The 25617-nt window shown below is 39.8% G+C and overlaps 1 long non-coding RNA gene across 4 annotated transcripts in view; it reads right to left on the bottom strand.

Moving 5' to 3' along the window:
* The window catches only part of LOC144930653 (uncharacterized), a 115588-nt gene extending 90614 nt beyond the window's left edge, over positions 1-24974 (bottom strand). For all 4 annotated transcript variants that reach the window (XR_013635927.1, XR_013635926.1, XR_013635928.1 and 1 more), the window contains exons 1-4: positions 24716-24974; positions 16101-16206; positions 15834-15917; positions 1543-1588 (exon numbers count right to left, since the gene is read on the bottom strand). This is a non-coding gene — a long non-coding RNA (uncharacterized LOC144930653). The remainder of the gene's footprint in view (positions 1-1542; positions 1589-15833; positions 15918-16100; positions 16207-24715) is intronic.
* Between the last annotated feature and the right edge of the window lie 643 nt (positions 24975-25617).

The raw sequence follows: 25617 nt of genomic DNA, 5'->3' as shown, positions 1-25617 counted from the left end.
GATACTGACAATTGCAGGGGAAAGACAGGAACTGTTTCTGTTTTTTAAAATATACGTTTTTTTGGTTTTCATTTTGAACCACAATGTTAACCACAGAGCAAGTGGCGAGGGGGATATATTCCATATGTTTCAGGCAGTACCACTAAGCAAAGGTCAATCAAACACACAGAGTGACTAATGAAACATTTTACAGCAAACAGGGAGTTCTCTCTGCCCTCAGGGTGGGGAGGAATCAGCTACGATGAAACATTAGTAAAATATTTGAGTTCAAGAGAGCAAAACATGCTTCAGGGTGACCTCTCATCATAGCATTATTACAATTAGAGAATTAATGTCTCCACACAAGGAAAATAAATAAAGGTGATTCTTTCATGGATTAACACCACAACTATGTAATAGCAATAAAGCACAAAAACTATAGTATGCTCTAAGGAACAATAAAAAGCAATGACAATGGCTTGACAAACATCAGACAGCATTTCTAAAAAATATTTTCAATATTAAATTGAGTTCCTGCAGATCAGCAGTCATTCAAAATAATCCAAATTTCCATGGCTAAAGTTCCATGGAAGATCCACCTCTTAATTCCATCATGCCTAAATGGACATTCTCTTATAAGACTGAAAGGGTCTCTTGCCCCCTTGAAGTATGGTTGACCAGGCAGGCGCCCACTCTTAAGCAGCAGCCTGACACTTGGACCATATTTTCAGAAGACAATACTGCATGTTGATAATACTGCCTTATCAGCCACAGAAGTCAAGATTAGAGTTCTAAATGTAATAGTCTATAATAGCACAGTGAAGGTCCTATCAGATGAGCCTACCTTCTCAAAGGGTGGCGGATTCATTCTAGATTGGGGAGTACTAAAGCAGAGAAAATAATGGATTTCTTTTTTTTTTTTTTTTTTTTTTGCAAAGGGGTCCCACATTCCCACATTCTGTGATCTTCACCCAGAGGACATAGGAGCTGACAATTCTGAACTTCTGGATCTAGTTAATGAAAGTTGATTATTTCTAAGGGAAGTTTTGATTGGTGTCTAGTCAGTGGGCACTGTACCACTGGGAGGCAAGTCATAATTTTACAGAACTCACTACAACTAATCAGGATGAATTCATTTAATAATGCAAACTGACAGGTTGATATTTCACTGTTATTGATTTTTGTGGTAACTCAATGACTTGTTTTCAAAAATTTTCTCCATACAGTAAATTACAATATTAACAAACATCTACAGTTCCACTATGTTGTCTGCGATAGTCAACATAAATTAATGAGTGGCTGACTGTACATGTGACCATGAAGTGGTTAAGAATTAAAATACAATATTAGAAAATATTATGCACCAAGAGATAATTGCAATTGGAAGCACATTGATTTGTGATGTGGTAGTCCTCCCAACGTAATTCCATAGCTTTTGACTAATAATAATGAAGGATCTCCAAATGTCATTGTATATGATGTACCTCACATCTAAAACTAAAACCAAATAGATGTAACACTAACTACTGATGTTCTAAACAAGTACCATTTTGATTAACTCACCTGTGGAATCTGGTCATTTGTCCACTGCTGCTGACTACCAGGAGGCCTGAAAATAAAACACACACTTTTTGAAATGAACAAGATAAAAAGCATTGTATTACTGGGATAAACAAAATAACACTCCATGTGCTGACTGTGAACATGACATTTTAATCCCATAAAACATTAAAAGACATTATTTTACAAAGATGGAAACAGGGAGCGGGGTATTTATATTACGATCCAAGTTTTCAAAAGCAGCTTCTTATGTTGTTGATGCACATTTAGAAGCCTATCTATCTGATCAAACATCAACCTGGCCTTCTGTATTGGAGGTACAATTTTGTACATGCAGTCAATTGCACCCCAAATTTTGTAACTGCAATAAAATGCAGATGCAAAATTGTGTCAGTGATATTGGAAGCAAACGTGAAGATTGGTCAACCATAAAGATCCATTTATATATATTTAATTAAGGACTGACTGTGCAATGGAATATACTGTGCAATGGAGTATTATCAACTGTGCAATGGAGAAATAGGTCCTATATTTTTTAAAGAGCTCTAAAAACCGACTAATGTAAAACTATATTTTGGAGGTCTTTCATCAAGTGCCCACACCTTGATGGGATCCAATTAGCATCAAAATATTCTAAATTAAAGCTACACTACAGAAACTCCAGACCCATCCACTTCAAAGAGTTAAACAAAATCAATGGGAACCCAAAGTCTATAAATGTTCAGGATGTTCTGTGCCTTTAGAACCTGTGTATGTGAGCAAAATGTTCATCTAAATATCAATATTTAATGTTAAAATATGGCAGCATCTTATGAAAACACCTTAAACATCAATTTACAGTAAAGGTTATTTACATACCAAGAACATCTAATACATGATTGCCTTAGTCACTGCATATATTTTATTTGAAAATGTATCTGAGTATTATTCTTTTCTCATTTTATCAGTTAATTTAAAGCAATTATGGAAGATGTCACATTGAAAGCACTACAGATTTCAGATCATTGTTTATGCACAGATTAGGTACAGTATTGCATTGACAAAAGAAGCAGAAGCTTCTACTTATGCATTTCTAACTTGCCCATCAGTATAATATTTATCCTGTATAACTGACTTACTAATGTGATATGCCTCAACCTAAACACCCAATATAATAAGCGTAGTTCAGTCTACACTTATTCAGTCCTTGTTCTGTCTGTTGAGACTGCCAATTACTTCCAACTAATGCCAAGTATGGTGGTAGTTTTCATGATGTGGACACCTGTACACTAGGACATGGAGTAGGACCACCAACCTATTTCACATAGCCCTCCAAACATCCAGTAAATTACAAACTGAAATAAATGCATGACCTAAAGGTGACAGACCCATCACTAGCCTCATTAGTCACTCACTCCCTTTCCAGTGTGGGTTTCCATTTATTTAAGGGACAGTCAGTTTTTCATTTTAAGATGCTGTAGAGGCTGGATCCCTGCAAGCTTTCCAGGGAAGATTTTTAGCCAATCAATGACTTGTAGCTGGATCTGTCAACTTGCATACTGTTTAAACAAACTAAAAAAAACTTTTTCATCACAGATAATATAAGCCCTGTGTTGCTTCCAGATAATGCAACACCACTATAAACTGAATACTCAATTCAAACATCTTTTAAACTGAATCACTTTTCTAAGCTTTTCATGCTGAGAACTACAATATTTGCATAAACCACTGTCAAATCAATGGGATTTTAGTCAAATCTAGGATGGATCAAAATTATCATATACTGAAACCTGAGTATTCCAGTATAAAATACTTATTTTAAAATAGCATTGGTGGGTGGATATTAGATCTTCCCAAAGGAAAATATTTTACGTAAACAAAACATCTTTTGAATGATGGATGAAAACCACAGGACTGATCTTGGGGGTATAAATAATCTGTACAGACTACTGATCAGGGATCCCTGTGCAAAACTAGTTTAAGGCTCATCCTTGCACTTCCCCAATCCTCCTGCTGCTCTTTACAAGACCATTGCCCCTGAGCCAATATTTGAGCAGTCTGACCTTAAAGACCTACCAGTTCTCCCTACATACAGCTTTGTTGCCTGGAATCATCAAATAAGATCTCCCTAAACTTGGTCTGGACTAAACAGTCATGGAAGAAACCATACATTGACCTCTAATTCCAACCTAGTTATGTGCCTTCTGACCTCTAATGTAGATCTGATTTGTTGAGTGAGAGGCCAGATCCAATCCTTTGTTAAGCAAGCTGGTGTCTTTGGTCACTATACCCCAGTTTTCTTCTGCCAGAGTGGTTTCTTCTTGCTACTTGAGAGATTTCCTCAATCAGATGTGTAGTCTGAACCAAGAAAATAGGATGAAAAACCATGTGAAGAATCCCAATAGGTGACGATCAGTCCTGGAACTTCTGCCTCCATTGGAAAAAACACTTGAGGTAAAGGATTCAGAGTAACAGCCGTGTTAGTCTGTATTCGCAAAAAGAAAAGGAGTACTTGTGGCACCTTAGAGACTAACCAATTTATTTGAGCATAAGCTTTCGTGAGCTACAGCTCACTTCATCGGATGCATACTGTGGAAAGTATAGAAGATCTTTTTATACACACAAAGCATGAAAAAATGGGTGTTTACCACTACAAAAGGTTTTCTCTCCCCCCACCCCACTCTCCTGCTGGTAATAGCTAATCTAAAATGATCACTCTCCTTACAATGCGTATGATAATCAAGTTGGGCCATTTCCAGCACAAATCCAGGTTTCCCCCCCACACAAACCCACTCTCCTGTCATGTCACAGCTAACCTGGTGGCTGAATTTTGTGACTTTGTCCTTACCCATAACTATTTTACATTTGGGGACAATGTATACCTTCAAATCAGCGGCACTGCTATGGGTACCCGCATGGCCCCACAGTATGCCAACATTTGTATGGCTGACTTAGAACAACGCTTCCTCAGCTCTCGTCCCCTAACGCCCCTACTCTACTTGCACTATACTGATGACATCTTCATCATCTGGACCCATGGAAAAGAAGCCCTTGAGGAATTCCACCATGATTTCAACAATATCCATCCCATCATCAACCTCAGCCTGGTCCAGTCCACACAAGAGATCCACTTCCTGGACACTACAGTGCTAATAAACGATGGTCACATAAACACCACCCTGTACCGGAAACCTACTGACCGCTATTCCTACCTACATGCCTCCAGCTTTCACCCTGACCACACCACACGATCCATTGTCTACAGCCAAGCTCTGCGATACAACCGCATTTGCTCCAACCCCTCAGACAGAGACAAACACCTACAAGATCTCTATCAAGCATTCTTACAACTACAATACCCACCTGCGGAAGTGAAGAAACAGATTGATAGAGCCAGAAGAGTTCCCAGAAGTCACCTACTACGGGACAGACCTAACAAAGAAAATAACAGAACGCCACTAGCCGTCACCTTCAGCCCCCAACTAAAACCCCTCCAACGCATTATTAAGGATCTACAACCAATCCTGAAGGATGACCTAACACTCTCACAAATCTTGGGAGACAGGCCAGTCCTTGCCTACAGACAGCCCCCCAACCTGAAGCAAATACTCACCAGCAACCACATACCACACAACAGAACCACTAACCCAGGAACCTATCCTTGCAACAAAGCCCGTTGCCAACTGTGCCCACATATCTATTCAGGGGACACCATCACAGGGCCTAATAACATCAGCCACATTATCAGAGGCTCGTTCACCTGCACATCCACCAATGTGATATATGCCATCATGTGCCAGCAATGCCCCTCTGCCATGTACATTGGTCAAACTGGACAGTCTCTACGTAAAAGAATAAATGGACACAAATCAGATGTCAAGAATTATAACATTCATAAACCAGTCGGAGAACACTTCAATCTCTCTGGTCACGCGATTACAGACATGAAAGTTGCGATATTACAACAAAAAAACTTCAAATCCAGACTCCAGCGAGAGACTGTTGAATTGGAATTCATTTGCAAATTGGATACAATTAACTTAGGCTTGAATAGAGACTGGGAGTGGCTAAGTCATTATGCAAGGTAACCTATTTCCCCTTGTTTTTTCCTACCCCCCTCCCCAGACGTTCTTGTTTAACCCTGGATTTGTGCTGGAAATGGCCCACCTTGATTATCATACACATTGTAAGGATAGTGATCACTTTAGATAAGCTATTACCAGCAGGAGAGTGGGGTGGGGGGAGAGAAAACCTTTTGTAGTGGTAAACACCCATTTTTTTCATGCTTTGTGTGTATAAAAAGATCTTCTATACTTTCCACAGTATGCATCCGATGAAGTGAGCTGTAGCTCACGAAAGCTTATGCTCAAATAAATTGGTTAGTCTCTAAGGTGCCACAAGTACTCCTTTTCTTTTTAGGTTTAAGGTTATCTTCCTTAACTTCTTCAGAAAACAACAAAAGAAAATGTAATTACTTTGCATCAAAGTTTTCCTGGCAGTCTCAGCTTCCTTCTGTCTAGGCATCCAGGTATGAGAGGAGACGTCCCCCGCATTGGGAAGTAGCTCACAAGATGTTGTTTAACTTGTGCCTGAGTTTCTATTTGTCAGGGTTGGGAGCTCTGGGATCTGCACTGGCTGCCAATTGGTCTCCAGGTAGAGTTTAAGATGTTGATTATGGCCATCTAAAAATCTTTAAATGGCCTGGCACGTGTCTAACTGGGTTCGGGTCTCTCCCTGTGGCAAACATTTGCAGTTAGTGGAGGTAATGAAGCTGGATTACCCTCTCTATAAGAGTGTGAGGCTGCCAGCAGGCATTCTCAGTGAGAACCCTGGGACTGTGAAACTTGCTCACCACCCTGCTTTGTATGAAATAGACCAAATTTACTAAACTTTCTAGACACACGGCAAAAGCCATTTGCTTGAATGATTTTCGGGGAAGAATGCTCCTGGGTATAATTTGGGAGGTGGGGGATGCGAGAGGCTTTTTTGAAGAATTTTATTTTTATTTTCTGCTGGCTGAGGAAAATCACTATCTCCTTTTGAATAGTGAAGACTGCTGGCTCATGGAGTTAATTCATTTGTATTTATGTTCCTAGATGATTACTGTATTTAATTGTCAGGATGCTCAGCACTTTGTACAGTCATTCTTTTATAATGTTAATCAATTTATAAAATTTATAAAATAAATTAAGTGCCATTCTGTTTAGTTACCCTGCAAATAAGTGAAGTCACCCAGGAATATATATGTGATATAGGCTTAAATGATATCGAACCCAACTGTTGAGTGAAATGTGGTACCAAGCCTACCATCTAGGCAGAAGAGAGAACTTTTAGTGGGCACACCACAGGAGATTTGTCTGCAGACTTCAGTGGCTGCATATGCCCATGCCTCAATATTAACCCACGTCTCAGCGACTCTCCGATGAACTTCTGAATGATGGAGCATCCTCTTGCCTAGTCCCCCTCTGAGGGCTTGCCAGTTTATAAGCCTTGAATCTTCACATTCTGTTTCTATAGTGTTTACACTGCAAACCTGGGAAACTTGTCTAAATAAGTATCAGAGGGGTAGCCGTGTTAGTCTGTATCCACAAAAACAATGAAGAATCCGGTGGCATCTTAAAGACTAACAGATTTATTTGGGCATAAGCTTTTGTGGGTAAAAAACCATACATGGATCATGAAGAAGTGCATCTGAAGAAGTGGGTTTTTTACCCACAAAAGCTTATGCCCAAATAAATCTGTTAGTCTTTAAGGTGCCACCGGATGCCTCATTGTTTTTGTCTAAATAAGAAGCCCAGTTCCCCATGCCCCTGGGACTGAAGAACCTCCACCACAGTGAAAATCAGGTTACTTCACCTGATGTAGAGGGGAAGCGAGTTTTGCTCTTAGCTTTCTTCTCCCAGTGGCAATCTTACACAACTCAAGTCTGAGTAAAGAATCTGTCAATGGCATACACTTGCTCCGTGATGTTAGTTTTCACATGGTAAGCAGGTCAGAACTAGGTCAACAGTAAGAGGCCTATAAGGAACACATAGGTGCTCAAGGATTATTGAGCTGGTGATTCAGGTAGGATCTGAGTCTTCACTGACGTAATAGTGTAGCTCGCTGTTTATGCTCCTAGAGATGTTAGGTTTTAAATGAGATGTACAACTGCAGTTCTGAACACTTACTCGGATTAAGATTCTAATGACTTTTCTAAAGACTAAGGATATTAACCCCAATGACTTAACCCAATTCCAATGTGGGTACTGCAGTTCATTTCTGCATAAGTAAATAGCCACTCCATTTTCAACTGGATAGGTTGTTCTTCACTTCCTGTCCTAAACAGACATGTAGTTTTACTGTGCACTATTAAACTGCTTCTGCGTTTCACCACAGAGGTGGCTACATGTCAAGGGTGGATAAAGTGATCTTTCTATATCAATTAGCAATTACTGTAAAGTGCTTTGGGGTGAAATGCCATAAAGGATGAGAACTTTAAGTAGAGAATAAGCAGCAGGAGCACAGAAACTCATAAATGGCATAGATCCTATTTTTATGTAAATTGCCCTCATAATAAAGAGCAGGCAAAAGATCAGATAAACACAGAAGATATGACATATATGCAGAGTTCTCACTAAAGAGAATTTTTCTTCCCATTTTCTATGAGACACCAGTGTGTCTTTAAGCCAATAGCACCCTCATCTGAGCACCAGCTAATTCAGCATCCATAATATTTAATCATGTAACACTCCTGGCTCTATGAACCTCTGAGCTAATTAATTCATCCTAGTGCTGTGTGGGATTGAAAAATCCTGCACAGCAAGACCAAAAAATTCCCACAATGTACAGTCAAGTCTCAAGAAACTTCTGGTCCTAATACGTTTACTGATATTGGAAGGATTTCAAATACAGATCCATCAACCTAGGTATGGAAGCACTGAAATCTAGCAAACTGCTCACAAAGGCTGAAACATACCTGAGAAGTCCATGTAATCACACATATTTACACTGCATATACTTTCCTGCAATTTGTGATATCAAGATACTGCTCAATAAGAATCTGATTTTCTCATTTGTGTCCTGCTATTGTAAGACAACTGAGCTTACAGATGCATGATAAGATATGGTACAGCAACTGCTCCACAAAACATATGCAGAAAAACAATTGATAGCTAGTGAAATCTAATATACATTTATCATACTATTAACATTTTGGATTCTAATTTAATTAGATGGCAAGTAAGAGTTGATGTGAAAAAGCGCTTCTGTTGTTTACATCTGAAGTTTAAAACCATTGAAATAAAGGCTGATCCCCTGAAACTTGGTTGTGGAAAAAAATTCTCCTTGAAAATTTTAGAAATGAGGTTACTTGAAATAAATTCAACTCCGGATGCCATTAGTAGTGATATTTTAATACAATAAAATCAAAATTATGGATTCCATGTAATTAGTAATAAAATTCTAATGTACCAATGCACCACCTCCTTTATTTTATTTTTCCTTACACATAACTTCTAATCAAATACCAACTAATGACATATCAAAATTAAAAATGTATGTTGCTTAGTAACGAATGTGAAATGTAACAAAATACTTCATTACTTTATATTAAATACTTCAAAGCTTTAAAAAGTCCTTAATTGTATTTAATACTTAGCTGACTGATACTTTCTGAGAAGTAAATGTTACAGCAATGAATACCAAACAGAGTAAGACAAGCTCCATTTGTTTGTAAAATAAACTCATTTCCTTTTAATCTCAGTGCAAAAATGACCCAATGCAATGTATTCCATTTAGCAGGATTTTTAGACAGCACATTATACAATTTCTAGATCATTAACTTGTCTTCCTATGTTTCCACATGTCTTGCACTTCTGCTGGGTAAGCATTAGTTCATTTGTGTTGGTAAAAATGCTAACTTTATGTGTTTGATATTTTACTTGCTCAATTATTTAATGCACAGCTACTGTGGCTAGAAAAAGCTCTGCATCTTTTATACAGCAAAAACTTACTATTTCTTTTGTGGATTCAATTAAAAGGATAAACTGCCCTTTTCTAGACTTCATTTTAAACAGAAACTTAATCAGGATCCAATCATTTTACAGAAGAATTTCTGGTGCAAAATATCCTTGTGAAGTTCTGCATACATGAGAGATGAACATGAGTGAAAATACAGAAGCAAAATGACAAACAGGAAGGTGAGGAGGTTGTGTGGTTAAAACATGGGATTGTGAACCAGGAGATATAGATTCTATTCCCAACCCTGCTACAGACTCCCTATGAGACCCTGGACAAGTCACTCAGCCTCTCTATGCCTCAGTTTTTCTATCTGTACCCTATCTCACTGGGATACTATGATGCTTAATTTCTTAGTGTTTATAAAGTGCTTTATGATCCCATAAGAAGAGGATGCCATGTAAATGCAAATTACAGTATTATGTAATCAGAAAAGTATCTGGAAATACCCAGAGTAGACCAAAAAGGATTATCATAGGACCACAGGTGAAATTTGTACATCCATAGCCTTTTTACATAGGTATATAAGTCTTTTCTTACATTTAAATAATACCTTTTATCCCAATGAGATTTAAAGTTACAACAAACACCCTTATATTATATATACGGTACAGCAACTGCTCCACAAAACATATGCAGTAAAATGATTGATCACTAGTGAAATCTAATATACATTTATCATACTATTAATATATATACTGTGACAAAGTTTCTCCTCTACCTTGGTGGGTCTTGCGCTTATTGGCGGATTGGCTTGCCTTGGAGCTTCACGGCAGCCCTCAGCTTGGCCGTTTTTCTGAACCCACAGTCCAGGTCGACGACTCCTGTGTATGACTAGGAGTTGGAAGGTTTGGGGGGGAATCCAGGCCCGCCCTCTACTCCGGGTTCCAGTCCAGGGCCCTGTGGAATGCAGCTGTCTGGAGTGCCTCCTGGAACAGCTGTGCGACAGCTACAACTCCCTGGGCTACTTCCCCATGGCCTCCTCCTAATGCCTTCTTTATTCTCACCATAGGACCTTCCTCCTGGTGTCTGATTCATAGATTCATAGATGTTAAGGTCAGAAGGGACCATTATGATCATCTAGTCTGACCTCCTGCACAATGCAGGCCACTGAATCTCACCCACCCACTCCTGCAATAAACCTCTCACCTACGTCTGAGCTATTGAAGTCCTCAAATCATGGTTTAAAGACTTCAAGGTGCAGAGAATTCTCCAGCAAGTGACCCGTGCCCCATGCTATATAGGAAGGCGAAAAACCCCCAGGGCCTCTTCCAATCTGCCCTGGAGGAAAATTCCTTCCTGACCCCAATAATGCTTGTACTCCTCAGTCCTCCAACAGTCCGCATTCTCACTCTCAGCTCCTAGTGCCTCTTGCTCCCAGCTCCTCACACGCGCACCACAAACTGAAGTGAGCTCCTTTTTAAACCCAGGTGCCCTGATTAGCCTGCCTTAATTGATTCTAACAGCTTCTTGATTGGCTGCAGGTGTTCTAATCAGCCTGTCTGTCTTAATTGTCTCCAGAAGGTTCCTGATTGTTCTGGAACCTTCCCTGTTACCTTACCCAGGGAAAGGGGACCTACTTAACCTGGGGCTAATATATCTGCCTTCTATTACTCTCCTGTAGCCATCTGGCCCAACCCTGTCACAATACATATATATATATACACACACACACACACACACACACACAATAAATTTAGTAACCTCAGAGACTAAAGTTAAACCAATGAAACCATTTAATGCTAAAGAAATATTACACAACCGTGAAGAGCAATACTACTTCTAACGACAGTGGAAAAGTTTGAGTAAAAGCATGTAGTTACTCTAACTGGCATTTGGTTGGGACACCAAGGTTACCATCCCTTATCACCCGCATACCTGTTAACTTCCACATAGTCAATAGACCTCTCCCTGTTGTGCAATTATCTAGAGCCAGAGACAACATACCTCACTGGGAGAGGACATTTCAGTCAATGCCCCTTTGACTGAGACCTTGAGGGTCCAGTCACCCTGCACCCTTCACCACCCTGTACCCTTCACCACTAATCGTAAAAGTTAAGGGGATCATTTTCTCTTGGGGTAAACTGCATGAAATGAGCCAAACAACAGTCTCAGACACTGCTAATCATCTAAAAAACAAGATATGTTGAAAAGGGAGAAAATTACAGTAAGATAAAATAAATGGTTTACGTAACATATCTTTTGTATCCAATCCCTGAGTCTGCGCCAATAAAATATCAGCCGGGGCAACCCTACATCTTTTTCCCAAATTACCTCATTAAGGAAATATTGTACTATTTGAGTCACATGGTAAATATAGGCAGAGTGGCAGCTGCACAGGAAGACTTAGGTCATATCTACACTAGGGGCACTCAAGGGTATGGATTTTTCACACCCCTCAGCACTGTAGCTATGTTGACCTACATCTTACGTGTAGATTAGTCTTCCCGGTGGAATTAAAGCGGTTTAGTTTTATGAATTAAAAGAGAAGCAGCAAATTAAGAGAAAGAACAAACAATTATGCTGGAAAGCATATCAAAACTAAAATGGTATCTATTTATTTAAAACATTTCTCCATTATCACCATGATGAAGACATACTAAGTTATCTCATCACAGTTATATGTTGACATTCTGAATACAAATTCTTCATTTACAATGAAGCAAAATAATACATGAACAATTGCCTGTATGTTAAGCAAATGGCACACCTGCAACTCCACAAATATTTGATAATTGTTTTAATTGATAGGTAGGACATATAAGAGCAGATGGTGCCATTTCTCCACTTCTCTAAGTATAATTGCTCTTACCTCTATCCTCTGCCCCTCCTTAATCCTCTTAAATCTCTCCTAAAAACCTACCTCTGCCAGGATAAGAGGGATTCTTTCTTCTGCCAAACTTTAGGCAAGTAATGAGCTGAGACTTTTGTTTTCATACTATAGTTTGTTTTTCTTTTTACATCAAACCCCCACCTCTGTTTATCTAATGTATCCTAAATCCTAGATTGTGAAATCTCTTGGAAGAGAACCTCTGTTAATTGATTGTACAATGGGGCCATGGTCCTTGACTGGAGTTCCTAAATATTACCACACCACAAACAACTAATAATAGGAAAGCCTGTTTCATTATTTTTGTACCTCATGAAGAAATAAATTACTTTTTAGCTTGAGGGTACACATTGCAGGTGTGGAGAACATATGAACATAAGAATGGCCATACTGGGTTACACCAATGGCCCATCTAGCCCAGTATCCTGTCTCCCGAGAGTGGCCAATGCCACATGCTTCAGAGGAAATGAACAGAAAGGGCAATTTATTAAGTGAGCCATCCCCTGTTGTCCAGTTCCAGATTCTGGGGTAGCATCCCTGACTATCTTGGTTAATAGCCATTGATGGACCTATCCTCCATGGACTTGTCTAATTCTTTTTGGAACCCAGTTATACTTTTGGCCGTCACAACATCCCCAGGCAACAAGTTCCATAGGTTGACTGTACTTGTCTGAAGAAGTACTTCCTTTTTGTTTGTTTTAACCCTGCTACCTATTAATTTAATTGGGTGACCCCTCGTTCTTGTGTTATATGAATGGGTAAATAACACTTCCTTATTCACTTAGACCACACCATTCATGATTTTATAGACCTCTTTCATATTCCCACTTAGTCGTCATCTCTTTTCTAAATGGACATGTCCCAGTATTTTTAATCTCTCTTCATATGGAAGCTGTTCGATATTCGTAGTCAAATTATTTTTGTCCTTCTCTATACTTTTTCCAATACTAATATATCTTTTTTGAGAAGGGGCGATGAAAACTGCATGCAGTATTCAAGGTGTGGGCGTACCAAAGATTTATATAGTGGAGTTATGATACTTTCTTTCTTTGTTATCTATCCCTTTCTTAATGGTTCCTCACTTCAAGGGTGCTGGAATAATTTTTATAATGGGGGTGCTGATGATGGAAACCATTTATTTGGTGTTTGTTATTACTATTCAAGACATGGGATGCAGCAGCACCTCTAGTTCCAGCACCACTGCTAACATTATCATATTTTTTGACTGCTTCTGCATCTTGAGCAGATGTTTTCAGAGAACTATCCACAATGACTCTAAGATCTTCTTGAGTGGTAACAGCTAATTTAGACCCCATCATTTTGTATGTACAACTGAGATTATGTTTTCCAATGTGCATTGCTTTGCATCAACACTGAATTTCATCTGCTATTTTGTTGCCCAATCACCCAATTTTGTGAGGAGTGTTATGTGTATAAACACAAGGTAGAGATGAGAAGGATAAGGAGCAAAGGGTGAGCAGTCCTGAATTGAAAAATCTGCTGGATGGCTACCAAGTTACTCCTGCTTAGTAGCTGGAGAACTGTGCAAAAGTACTCTGTTTTTAGTGCAACTGGTTAGCAACACAAGTCTCATACCTAAACCCATGTCTCCTCAGATATGCCCACTCCTCACCAGTGTTGCCCACACTCACCATAATGTGAGTGCTGTGATTTGGGGCAGATTGTTGTGGTGGCAATCACAGACCACTCAGGAGTTTTGCCAGAGTAGTTTCCCACTTCAGTCACTAGAGGATGCTGTATGAAAGGCAGCAGCCTGCCCTACCAAGTAGACTCTATGCACACTGAACAGGGCAGTCCCTTGGAGCAGGAACAGGATAGTGAAGGTGCCCCCACCCCACCCACCAAGCTTGTCAGTAGTGGCCTCCCCGTCCTCCCATCCCACACATTGCAGTGGAGAGAGGGAGTGTTAATGCAGGCAGGAAAATGGGAAAACTCCCTCTGCTACAGGGAGGGGAGGGTGTTTCTCTCTCTCCAGCTGAAGCCTACCAGTGGGGAGTATGACAGGTTTCAGAGTAGCAGCCATGTTAGTCTATATCCACAAAAAGAAAAGGAGGACTTGTGGCACCTTAGAGACTAACAAATTTATCTGAGCATAAGCTTTTGTGAGCTACACTCACGCTGTCGCTCACGAAAGCTTATGCTCAGATAAATGTGTTAGTCTCTAAGGTGCCATAAGTCCTCCTTTTCTTTTTTCCTTGGGGAGCAGGTGCACTGAAGAGCTTGGAGGTGGTCAGAGTTGGTAAGCAGATAAATAGGGCAGCAAGAGAAGGCTGTGGATTAGAACGGCAGCGAGAGGAAGTTAGGGAGCGGGAACACAGGGCAGCCAGGGCCAGCATCTGCATTTGTGTGTGGGTATATTGTATACTTTAAGAATGTATTTTCAAATCAAGTCTCAGACACAGGCAGGGGGAGTTCAAACAAAAGGAGACCAAAAGACATGGTTTATTATTTTTAAAAGAAATCTCATGACTTTTGGGTTCTAATGCATGATATTTTCATTCTTAGGATTGGCAACATTATTCCTCTCAAACGTGCCCTCTCCCTCATGTGTTTGAGAGTAAAGAAGCAGGCACTACTATCCCTTTGTGCATATAAGCCTAGCATTAACTTTAGGCCTGCGCAGCTTCCATTCACACTTCCACAACACCTGCACCCTGCTTCACACTACACAAGGACTTGCATGATCAAGGATTTTAAGTATATTTTTTAAAGAAACTTAAGTAAATACTCATGCAATTTTGCTAAAATAAAGCACCAAAAGCCAGGTCAGAGCATAATGCTACAGTACTTTATACACACTGTACTGCAGAAAATTAAAGTCCATCAGCTGTTCCTCAGTACAATGACCTTCCTAAACTACGGAGACCCAAGACACATTGATGTTAAATGTGTGGTACTAGATAGGAGAAATACTGATCACTAGCACAAACAGTTAATATTTCCCTTTAAATAAACGTTTAGTGTGCTATTTCCCCATTACATGGAACATAACTGGGTAACATACATTACATGGCTCAGCAGACATAAGACATGACTCATGCTAGTTACACAAAAAAGTATTTTGCATTTCTAGGAAAAGCACACAGAAGGTTTGGCAGTCATGCAGAATTTAGAAAAAACAGAGGTGCCTTAAACTAGCAGTGTGGCTGTCCAAAATCAGCAACGTCTACATATGTGGCACTTCCAAATGTTAGTCAAAACACTACAAAATTATTGCATATGTTTAAATGGTCCTAGACCCAAGCATCCTAAACTACACTGGTTGTAGCAAAGAAATTTTTTCCATTGTTTAATATCATCACATACTCTCACCAGTCTTCAAATGCAAGTTATATAATTTTACAATGCTGTAGTTGAAAAACACGTTAGCTAACATATCCACTTATGAGAAAAAAATATAACATTTAATTATAGATGCATGTATGAAATTCCTAGCGATGTATATTTATAAATATTAGTGGCTTACTCAGATAGTTATTTTCCTTCTCTTGTTCTTTTCCCCCAGGATCCCTGTCCTCAGCTACACTCCAGCTTCCTCTTCCACTGATTGCTAGAATGGCGTGGAGGAAGGGGAGAAATAGTCATGACATTAAAGATTCATTAGTAACGTTTTATACATTTTTAAAATCCAACCTATGAAAGAAATCTAGATGATCCAGGGAAAATGGTAGTCTAAGAGCTTTAGTCTGCTCCGATAAATTGGGCACTTGATGCCATAATGTGTGACCCTCACCAGAATGAGCTGCTGCTTAATTATTGTGGTTTGCCCCCTCCTCCTGTGAGCTCAGAGACAAGGCAAGGCAGGAGGCAGCTGGATATCCCTGGGCACGTTCTCTTCACTGTTTAAAAAAAATTACAAAGCATGAGATTTAAGTAAAGAGATACATTCTTCACTATGTAGAACCACCTCCTTTTCTCCCCAATATATTATTTCAGATTCTGAAGCCAGGAGGACAGAATATCCACTGATATGTTCTATGCTTGGTTATAAAACATAAAGGAAACCCCATGACTGTATTTGAAATGCCAAGTTTTCTATGGGTATGTCTACACTTCAATTAAACACTCGCAGCTGGCCCGTGCCAGCTGACTCAGGCTCACAGGGCTCAGGATATGGGCTATAAAACTGTAGTGTAGATTTTCAGGCTTGGGCTGGAGCCTGGGCTCTGGGACCCTCCCACATTGCAGGGTCCCAGAACTTGGGCTCCACCCCCAAGCCTGAATTTCTTCACCACAATTAAATAATCCTGTGAAACTGAGTCAGCTGCCACGGGCCAGCAACAGGTGTTTAATTGCAGTGTAGACACACCCTTTGTATACACATAAATTGTGCCCCACGTCAGTCCACAAAGATCAAAATACAATGTGCATTAAGTACCAACCAAGACATGTTAAAAAAAAAATCCACGGAGAAATAGGATTTTTGTGTATAGGAGTCTAAAAAATAGGATAGAAAGTGGTTTGCTATACAGACAGTGGGCAAAATTCGGGCCCCACTGTAGTCAGTGGGAGTTTTGCCATTGACTTAAATGGACCAGGATTTAACCCTCTGTGCACAATCAAATCACTTATTCAAATTTGACAAAACTATATGCAATAACCTTAACGCTAATCCTATTCTTTCATGCGTTACCTCAATATCTATAGACAACATAACACGCTTTTGAAAAAAAGCTATAAAAATAGCTTACTCCATAGTTAAGGCTGCAGCAGAGTTTCTGTTTAAGAGCAATAGGAATTATTACCACAAGGAGTCTGGTGGCACCTTAAAGACTAACAGATTTATTTGGGCATATGCTTTTATGGGTAAAACCCCACTTCTTCAGATGCATAGAGTGAAAATTACAGATGCAGGCATTATATAAGGACACATGAAGGGAAGGCAGTTACCTCACAAGTGGAGAACCAGGGGCCAATTCAACCAGAGTGGATGTAGTCCACTCCCAATAATAGATGAGGAGGTGTCAATTCCAGGAGAGGCAAAATTGCTTTTGTAATGAGCCAGCCACTCCCAGTCCCTATTCAAGCCCAAATTAATGGTGTTAAATTTGAAAATGAATTTTAGTTCTGCTGTTTCTCTTTGAAGTCTGTTTCTAAAGTTTTTTTGTTCAAGTATAGCTACTTTCAAATCTGTTATAGAATGTCCAGGAAGATTGAAGGGTTCTCCTACTGGCTTCTGTATGTTACCGTTCCTGATGTCCGATTTGTGTCCATTTATTCTTTTACGAAGGGACTGTCCGGTTTGGCCAATGTACATGGCAGACGGGCATTGCTGGTACTTCATGGCATATATAACGTTAGTAGATGTGCAGGTGAATGAGCCTCTGATGGTGTGGCTGATGTGGTTAGGTCCTCTGATGGTATCACCAGAGTAGATATGGGGACAGAGTAGGCAATGTGGTTTGCTTCAGGGATTGGTTCCTGGGTTAGTGTTTCTGTGGTGTGGTGTGTAGTTGCTGCTGAGTATTTGCTTCAGGTTGGGGGCTGTCTGTAAGTGAGTACTGGCCTATCTCCCCAGTCTGTGAGAGTGAGGGATCGTTTTCCAGGATAGGTTGTAGATAGTTGATAATGTGCTGGAGAGGTTTTAACTGGGGGCTGTAAATGATGGCCAGTGGTGTTCTGTTATTTTCCTTGTTGGGCCTGTCCTGTAGTAGGTGACTTCTGGGTACCCATTTCGCTCTGTCAATCTCTTTCCACACATGGATATTGTAGTTTTAAGAATGTTTGATAAAGATCTTGTAGGTGTTTGTCTCTGTCTGAGGGATTGGAGCAAATTCGGTTGTATCTTAGGGGTTGGCTGTAGACAGTGGATCGTGTGATGTGTCCTGAATGGAAGCTGGAGGCATGTAGGTAAGTATAGAGGTCAGTAGGTTTCCGGTATAGGGTGGTGTTTATGTGGCCATCACTTATTTGCACTGTAGTGTCCAGGAAGTGGATCTCTTGTGTGGACTGGTCCAGACTGAGGTTAATGGTGGGGTGGAAATTGTTGAAATCCAGCTGGAATTCTTCAAGGGCCTCCTTCCCATGGGTCCATATGATGAAGATGTTATCAATGTAGCGCAAGTAAAGAAGAGGCGCTAGGGGACGAGAGCTGAGGAAGCGTTGTTCTAAGTTAGCCATAAAAATGTTGGCATACTGTGGGGCCATGTGGGTACCCATAGCAGTGCCACTGACTTGAAGGTATAAGTCGTCCCCAAATCTGAAATGGTTGTGGATGAGGACAAAGTCACAAAGTTCAGCCACCAGGTGTGCCGTGGCCTCATCAGGGATACTGTTCCTGACAGCTTGTAGTCCATCCTCATGCGGAATATGGGTGTAAAGAGCTTCTACATCCATGGTAGCCAGGATGGTGTTTTCAGGAAGATCACCAATGCATTGTAGTTTCCTCAGGAAGTCGGTGGTGTCTCAAAGATAGCTAGGAGTGCTGGTAGCATAGAGTCTGAGGAGAGAGTCCAAATAGCCAGATAATTCTGCTGTAAGAGTGCCAATGCCTGAGATGATGGGGCGTCCAGGGTTTCCAAGTTTATGGATCTTGGGTAGCAGATAGAATACCCCTGGTCTGGGATCTGGGGATGTGTCCATGTAGATTTGTTCCCGTGCTGTAGCAGGGAGTTTCTTGAGCAGATGGTGTCGTTTCTTTTGGTACTCCTCAGTGGGGTCAGAGGATAGTGGCCTGTAGAATGTGATGTTGGAGAGTTGCCTGGCAGCCTCCTGTTCATAATCTGACCTGTTCATTATGACTACAGCACCTCCTTTGTCAGCCCCTTTGATTATAATGTCAGAGTTGTTTCTGAGGCTGTGGATGGCGTTGCATTCTGTACGGCTGAGGTTATGGGGCAAGTGATGCTGTTTGTTCACAATTTAAGCCTGTGCACATCGGCGGAAGCACTCTATGTAGATGTCCAATCTGTCATTTCGACTGTCAGGAGGAGTGTGCACAGAATTCTTCTTTCTGTAGTGTTGGTAGGACAGTTGGTAGGGTCAGTGCACTGTTCAGTGGTGTGTTGAAAATACTCCTTAAGTCAGACACAACAAAAGTAGGCTTCCAGATCACTGCAGAACTGTATCATGTTCGTGGGGGTGGTGAGGCAGAAAGAAAGTCCCCAAGATAGGACAGACTCTTCCGCCGGGCTAAGCATGTGGTTGGATAGATTAACAATATTGTTAGGTGAGTTGAGGGCCTCACTGTTGTAGCCCCCTGTGGCATGTAGGAATTATTACCATATCTTAACCCTCCCTATCTAAATCTGCCATTTTCTCTGTGCCTAAGCTCCAGTTCAGCAATCCTTTTAATTTGGTCCAACACACATCACTGATATTCGCAGCACCATTGATCTAAAGACAACCTGTTGGCTGGGAAAAGCTAAGGCAGGAAGTTAGACAGTGTAATCTCCCTGAAGGGCATTTTCAGGAAGGGATCAGAGGGGGGAGTTAGCTGTGTGGTGTAGGATGTGTCACCTTAATGCTGCATTTTTTTGTTTCTCTAACATTTATGTTTAGATTTTTTCTTGTAACGTTAATTTTCTTGCAAGGGGCACTTACAGGGACCCTAACACCACATTTCCTGTTTTTTCTCCTGAGGTTTGAGTTTGGGGAATTAAATTCCCATGTTCTGAAAGAGCCCAAGGAGCACAGGGCAGTGCTGAGCATCTACAGTCTTAACTCTGCATTAAGATTTTGCACATCAATATAACTTAATAACCCACCTGAGGCTGATCAATGCAAGATCTTAACAAGCCCCTGGTGATTCCCTCTTTCGTCTTCCTCAGAGAGGGCAGGAAAATCTCTGTGGTTCCTGACAGTAAATCCCTCATCAAGCCCTTGCTCCAGTTGGTGAGAGGAGGCTCAGGAGGAATGAGTATATGCAGAGAAATGGCTAACTAGGAGTAAAAAGAAAAGGAGTACTTGTGGCACCTTAGAGACTAACAAATTTATTTGAGCATAAGCTTTCGTGAGCTACAGCTCACTTCATCGGATGCTCAGGAAAGCTTATGCTCAAATAAATTTGTTAGTCTCTCAGGTGCCACAAGTACTCTCTCTCTTTTTGCGGATACAGACTAACACAGCTGCTACTCTGTAACTAGGAGTAGTAGAGAGGATGCTGAAGGGAGGCAAGGGGAAGAGAACAAAAAGAAAATGGAGTACAAGTGATGGAAGGACACAAGGGAGAGCAGGATAAGGGGTGGATAGGTTTGGAGGGGAAAGGTTGGTGTGGATATTATATCTTTTTTGAGTTGCAAAAAACTCTACATATGCAAGCATTGGTGCCCCAAAGGGCAATTCTCACACATGCTACAAAAATGTGTAGGACAGTCGTCTGTCATCTGTGCTGATGTATATTACTCAATAATTCCTACATTTTACCTCAGATATATTTCTGTGATGTATGAAGTAATCCTATAACTGATGGTATATCTGTTATATTCATAGAGCATTAACCTTATTTAAATGCCTCCTGAATTCTCAGTTTTTCCACAACCTCTACAGAAGCGAGTCCAAAATATTCTATTGTTTTTTCCCCCATCTTTGTCTAAACACAAACTAATAGAACCACGAAGATATGCATGTGCCTAAACTGTGATGATATCAGTGTAAACCTCATTTCCTCTCATGCCATCCCCTCCACATAGTTAGTCCCATTCATCAACTCACATCAACAACTTAGAATGCAATTTCTTTGGGGCATAGACCATGTCATCCTATGTCTCCAGGAAGACCCTCACACACTTTTAGGCACTATAAAGTGAATAAGTAATTGCTAAAGCTCTTTGGGATCCTTCAGAATTTAAGAAAATATATACAGTAAATGTAAGATAGCATTAGATTTTGCTATTCCCAGCTTTTCAAAGTATTAAAATGTTAAATATGTAGCAAGTGATTTTTAAGGTTAAGAGAATATACATCTAAAAGGTAGCTATATATAATCATTACCCATTGTATGTTATGCTGCTTTTAAAAGATCAGTGTTAATCAGGCCAAAGTATTTTCAAATACTGTATTTATTTTTTATAAGCAGGATCAAATGGTTTGATCCAAGAATAAAGTAAGTTAAATAACTCAAAACTACCCTTCATTAAATATTCTTAAATGTATTTTATTTCAGTAACCTTTCCACTATAATATTAAACGTCTGAGCTGCAAATATTTAAAATTTGATAATTTATTAAAAATTCAATCATAAAGCTCCACCAAGTGGAAATTCTTAAAACTACACTAAGAAGCCACTGTCTATCTTATATGCCAGCAATTCAAATGATATAAATTAAAGGCAACAAATGCACTCTTAACTTTGACTGATTTCAATGGACAAACCACTGCCCATCATCTTTGCGGGATATAAATACAGACACTGATTTGGAAAAAACTAGTGATAAAAATAACAACAGAATACAGTAAAATTCCTTCTGATTCTATTTGGGTGTTTTCAAAATGCTCCTTTTGCTATTCTTGATATGAACTAAAAGGATCTGTGGACAATGATTTACTGCTTCACAGAAATCACCCTTCTGGCTCACTGGAAATGCCATGGGCATCATTTAATCCTTTTTTTAAACAGGTAATCTTGGTTATTTATTAAGAATTAAGAGGCATGATCATTCTGTGTGGCATCAGATTCTAGAACAAATGTAGTTTGTTAAACGGTTTGCTCTTTCTCACTATTAAAATATTTATTATCTGTGTAGTTTTAACAACCTGATAAAAACCATTAAAAGCATAGCTGTGCGGCCCAGCAGGTAATGCCATTTTTAATGAAACCATAACTGTCATAAATAAAAAATAACTGACTTATACAGTATTAATAATGTACCTCAACTTCCATCAAAAGAGCGGTTTTGGTTTGGAGGAGTGAGGGCTGTAAAACATGCCATAGTTCTTTTGACCAAGTAAAAGGGATTTTTAAGAACTCACCCTCCAGATATTCAGAGCCAAATTCTTTTCTCAAAAACATATAAATCTGGAATAACTGCACTGAACACAACAGCTGTCTATGTTTAACTAAAAGTGAGGCCCAGGCCCTAAACTCCAGTTTGGCACGTTTTACAATTATGTGTTCCTCACCTACAGTAGGATGCATAGGCTAGGTCTACACTACAAATTACTTCAGTATAATTTACAGAATAATCCACATTCCTAAGCAACGTAAATTACACCGACCGAAGCAGCAGTGTGGACAGCGCTATGTTGGCAGGCGACATAGCAACTGCCTCTCACGCAAGCAGGAGTTATTAAGATGACAGGAGAGCTATCTCCTGTCATCTTAGAGCGCCTTCATCTGAAGCACTACAGTGGTGCAGCTGCATCAGTGCACCTGCGCCATTGTAAATAATGTAGTGTAGACATATCCATAGACAAATGGCCTTCTTCATAAAGCGACATATCTTTCCTTCTGTGAGGAACATACTGTCCCAGTAATTCGTGCAGTAGTTTGATGTAGACAAGAACATTATTTATCCACATGCAATGGAGGGCATTAATTATGTTCAAATAATCAATGTAGGATTCAGTTGGGTTAATAAAACTTGTCCCTCTTTTGGAGAACAGGGAGTTTCGGATAATTCATGCTGTACTGTACAGCCTGAATAATATAAAGTTAGTCTAGCTTGGTGGTCCCAACTCTTGTGATTTTATCACAAGTCTCACACTATTTGGCATTTTTCTTTAAACCCCAACTCTTAAAGTCATGTGATTATAAGACATTCTCTGCTTTCACTTAAAATTGGCAGTCCTGATGGTTGCTGAGAAAAACTTAAAAAACATGAACCTTGAAAGCTCAAAAAACACCCGGAACTTTAAGAATGTGAAAACTGTCTTTCAGAGTAAAAGTGTGTCGAATTACCTGGTACTGTTGCTATTAAAGAGCAACTATTTAAATATCCTAGCACTGGCATACGTCAGATACTCAATAAGGATAGTAAAATTGTTAGTTGTAATGCAGAAAAGGTAGAAGAGTTCAATAACATTTCTGTTCCGTATTTGGAAAGAAGCAGAATGATATACTCATATCATAAAGTGGTAAGGAAATACTTTCTATGTCTTTGGTAGCTAGGAAGTATGTTAAATAGCAGCTATTAAAGTTAAATCTTTTTAAACCTGCAGGACCTGATAACTTGCACTCAAGAGTTTTAAAAGACTTTGCCAATGAAAAATCAACATTAATGGTTCTGAGGTCTAACAGATCTTTGGATACTGGGGAAGTTTCAAAAGAACAAAAAAACGATCATGTGGAGTCAATATTTTTAAAAGGGTAAATAGGATGACATGGGTAGCTGTAAGCCAGTTAGACTGACATTGGTGCTGGGCAAAGTCATGGAAAGGCTCATATGGAATGCAATTAGTAAAGGATTAAAGGATGGCAGTCTACTTGGTTTTACTGAAAATAGGTCTTGGCAAACAAACTTAATTTAATTTGGTTGAAAAATGTAACTGTGTTGACACAATCATAGAATCACAAAAATGAAGGGCTGGAAAGGCCCTCAAGATGTCATCTAGTCCATTTCCCTATACTGAGGCAGGATTAAGTATACTTAGACCATTCCTGACAGGTGTTCATGTAACCAGTTCTTAAAAACCTTCAATGACAGAGATAATCTATCTCGATTTCTGCAAGGCAGACTTAGTCCTGTATAACAGTCTGATTTAAAAAAAAAATCACTACACAAAAAATCAACATAGCACATATTAAATAGATTAAAAACTGGTTAACTGATAAGCCACAAGAAGTAATGTTAAATAGGGAATCGCCACTCACTAGTGATGTTTCTAGTCAGGTCTTACAGTGATCTCCTTTTGTGCCTGTCAGGGTTCCTTCCCCACTCTGAACTCTGGGGTACAGATGTGGGGACCCACATGCAAGGCCCCCTAAGCTTATTTTTACCAGCTTAGGTTAAAATCTTTCCCAAGGCACAAACTCCACCTTGTCCTTGAACAGTATGCTGCCACCACCAAGTGATTTAGACAAAGAATCAGGGAAAGCGTACTTGGGAGTCCTATTCCCCCAAAATATTCCCCCAAGCCATAAACTCCCTTTCCTGGGGAAGGCTTGAGAATAATATCCTCACCAATTGGTTCAGGTGAATACAGACCCACCCTTGGATCTTAAGAACAATGAAAAATCAATCAGGATCTTAAAAGAAGAATTTATTTTTAAAAAAGTAAAAGAATCACTTCTGTAAAATCAGGATGGAAGATAACTTTACAGGGTAACAAAAAGATTCAAAACACAGAGGATTTCCCCTCCAGGCAAAACTTTAAAGTTACAAAAACAGGAATAAACCTCCCTCTTAGCACAGGGACAATTCACAAGTTAAAACAAAAGATACTCTAACACATTTCCTTGCTATTACTTACTATTTCTGTAATATTAGATGTGTCACTTCAGTGAGAGCTGGATTACTTGCTTGGTCTCTCCCTTTGTCTCCGGGGAGAACACACACAGAGAGCCCCAAACAAAGCTTCCCCCCAGATTTGGAAGTATCTTCTTTCCCCATTGGTCCTTCTGGTCAGGCGCCAACCAGGTTATCTGAGCTTCTTAACCCTTTATAGGTAAGGAGGGATTTTATGCTACCCTTAGCTATATATTTCTGACAGTGCCAAAGCTATTCAGTATCTTTATCAATGATCTGGAAGAAAACAGGAAAATACAGAATCATTAATGGCAAAATTTGCACATGAACAAAATTGGTGGAGTGATAAATAGTGATGGGAACAAGTCAGTTATACAGACCAACCTGGATTGCTTGCTGAGATGAGCTCAAAATATGTATTTGAATACAGTCAAATGCAAGGTCACATCTAGGAACAAAGGATGTGGGCCATACTTATAGGATGGGGGACTGTATCCTGGAAAGTAGTAACACCGAAAAGAACTTAGGGGCAATGCTAGATAAGCAAGAGAACACGAGCTCCCAGTGCAATGCTGTAACTAAGATGATGAATGCTGTCCTCGGATGTATAAGCAGGGGATTATGAAGAAGGAACAGATTAGTGGTGTTACCTCATTATACAGCCTTCGTGGTGTTACCTCAATATACAGCCTTATTGGAATACTGCGTCCAGTTCTGGGTTTGCCATTTTAAAAAGGATGTTGACAAATTGGAAAGGGTACAGAGAAGCACTACAAGAATGATTTGTGATCTGGAAAACATGCCTTATAGTAAGAGACTTAAGAATCTTAATCTATTTAGTTTATCCAAGAGAAAGTTTGAGGTGTCTTAATTGGGGTCTATAAGTACCTTTATTGGGAAAGAAAT

Source organism: Lepidochelys kempii, chromosome 6 (assembly GCF_965140285.1).
Source record: "Lepidochelys kempii isolate rLepKem1 chromosome 6, rLepKem1.hap1, whole genome shotgun sequence".
Classification (NCBI taxonomy): domain Eukaryota; kingdom Metazoa; phylum Chordata; order Testudines; family Cheloniidae; genus Lepidochelys; species Lepidochelys kempii.
This window is presented reverse-complemented; position numbering and strand designations above follow the sequence as displayed.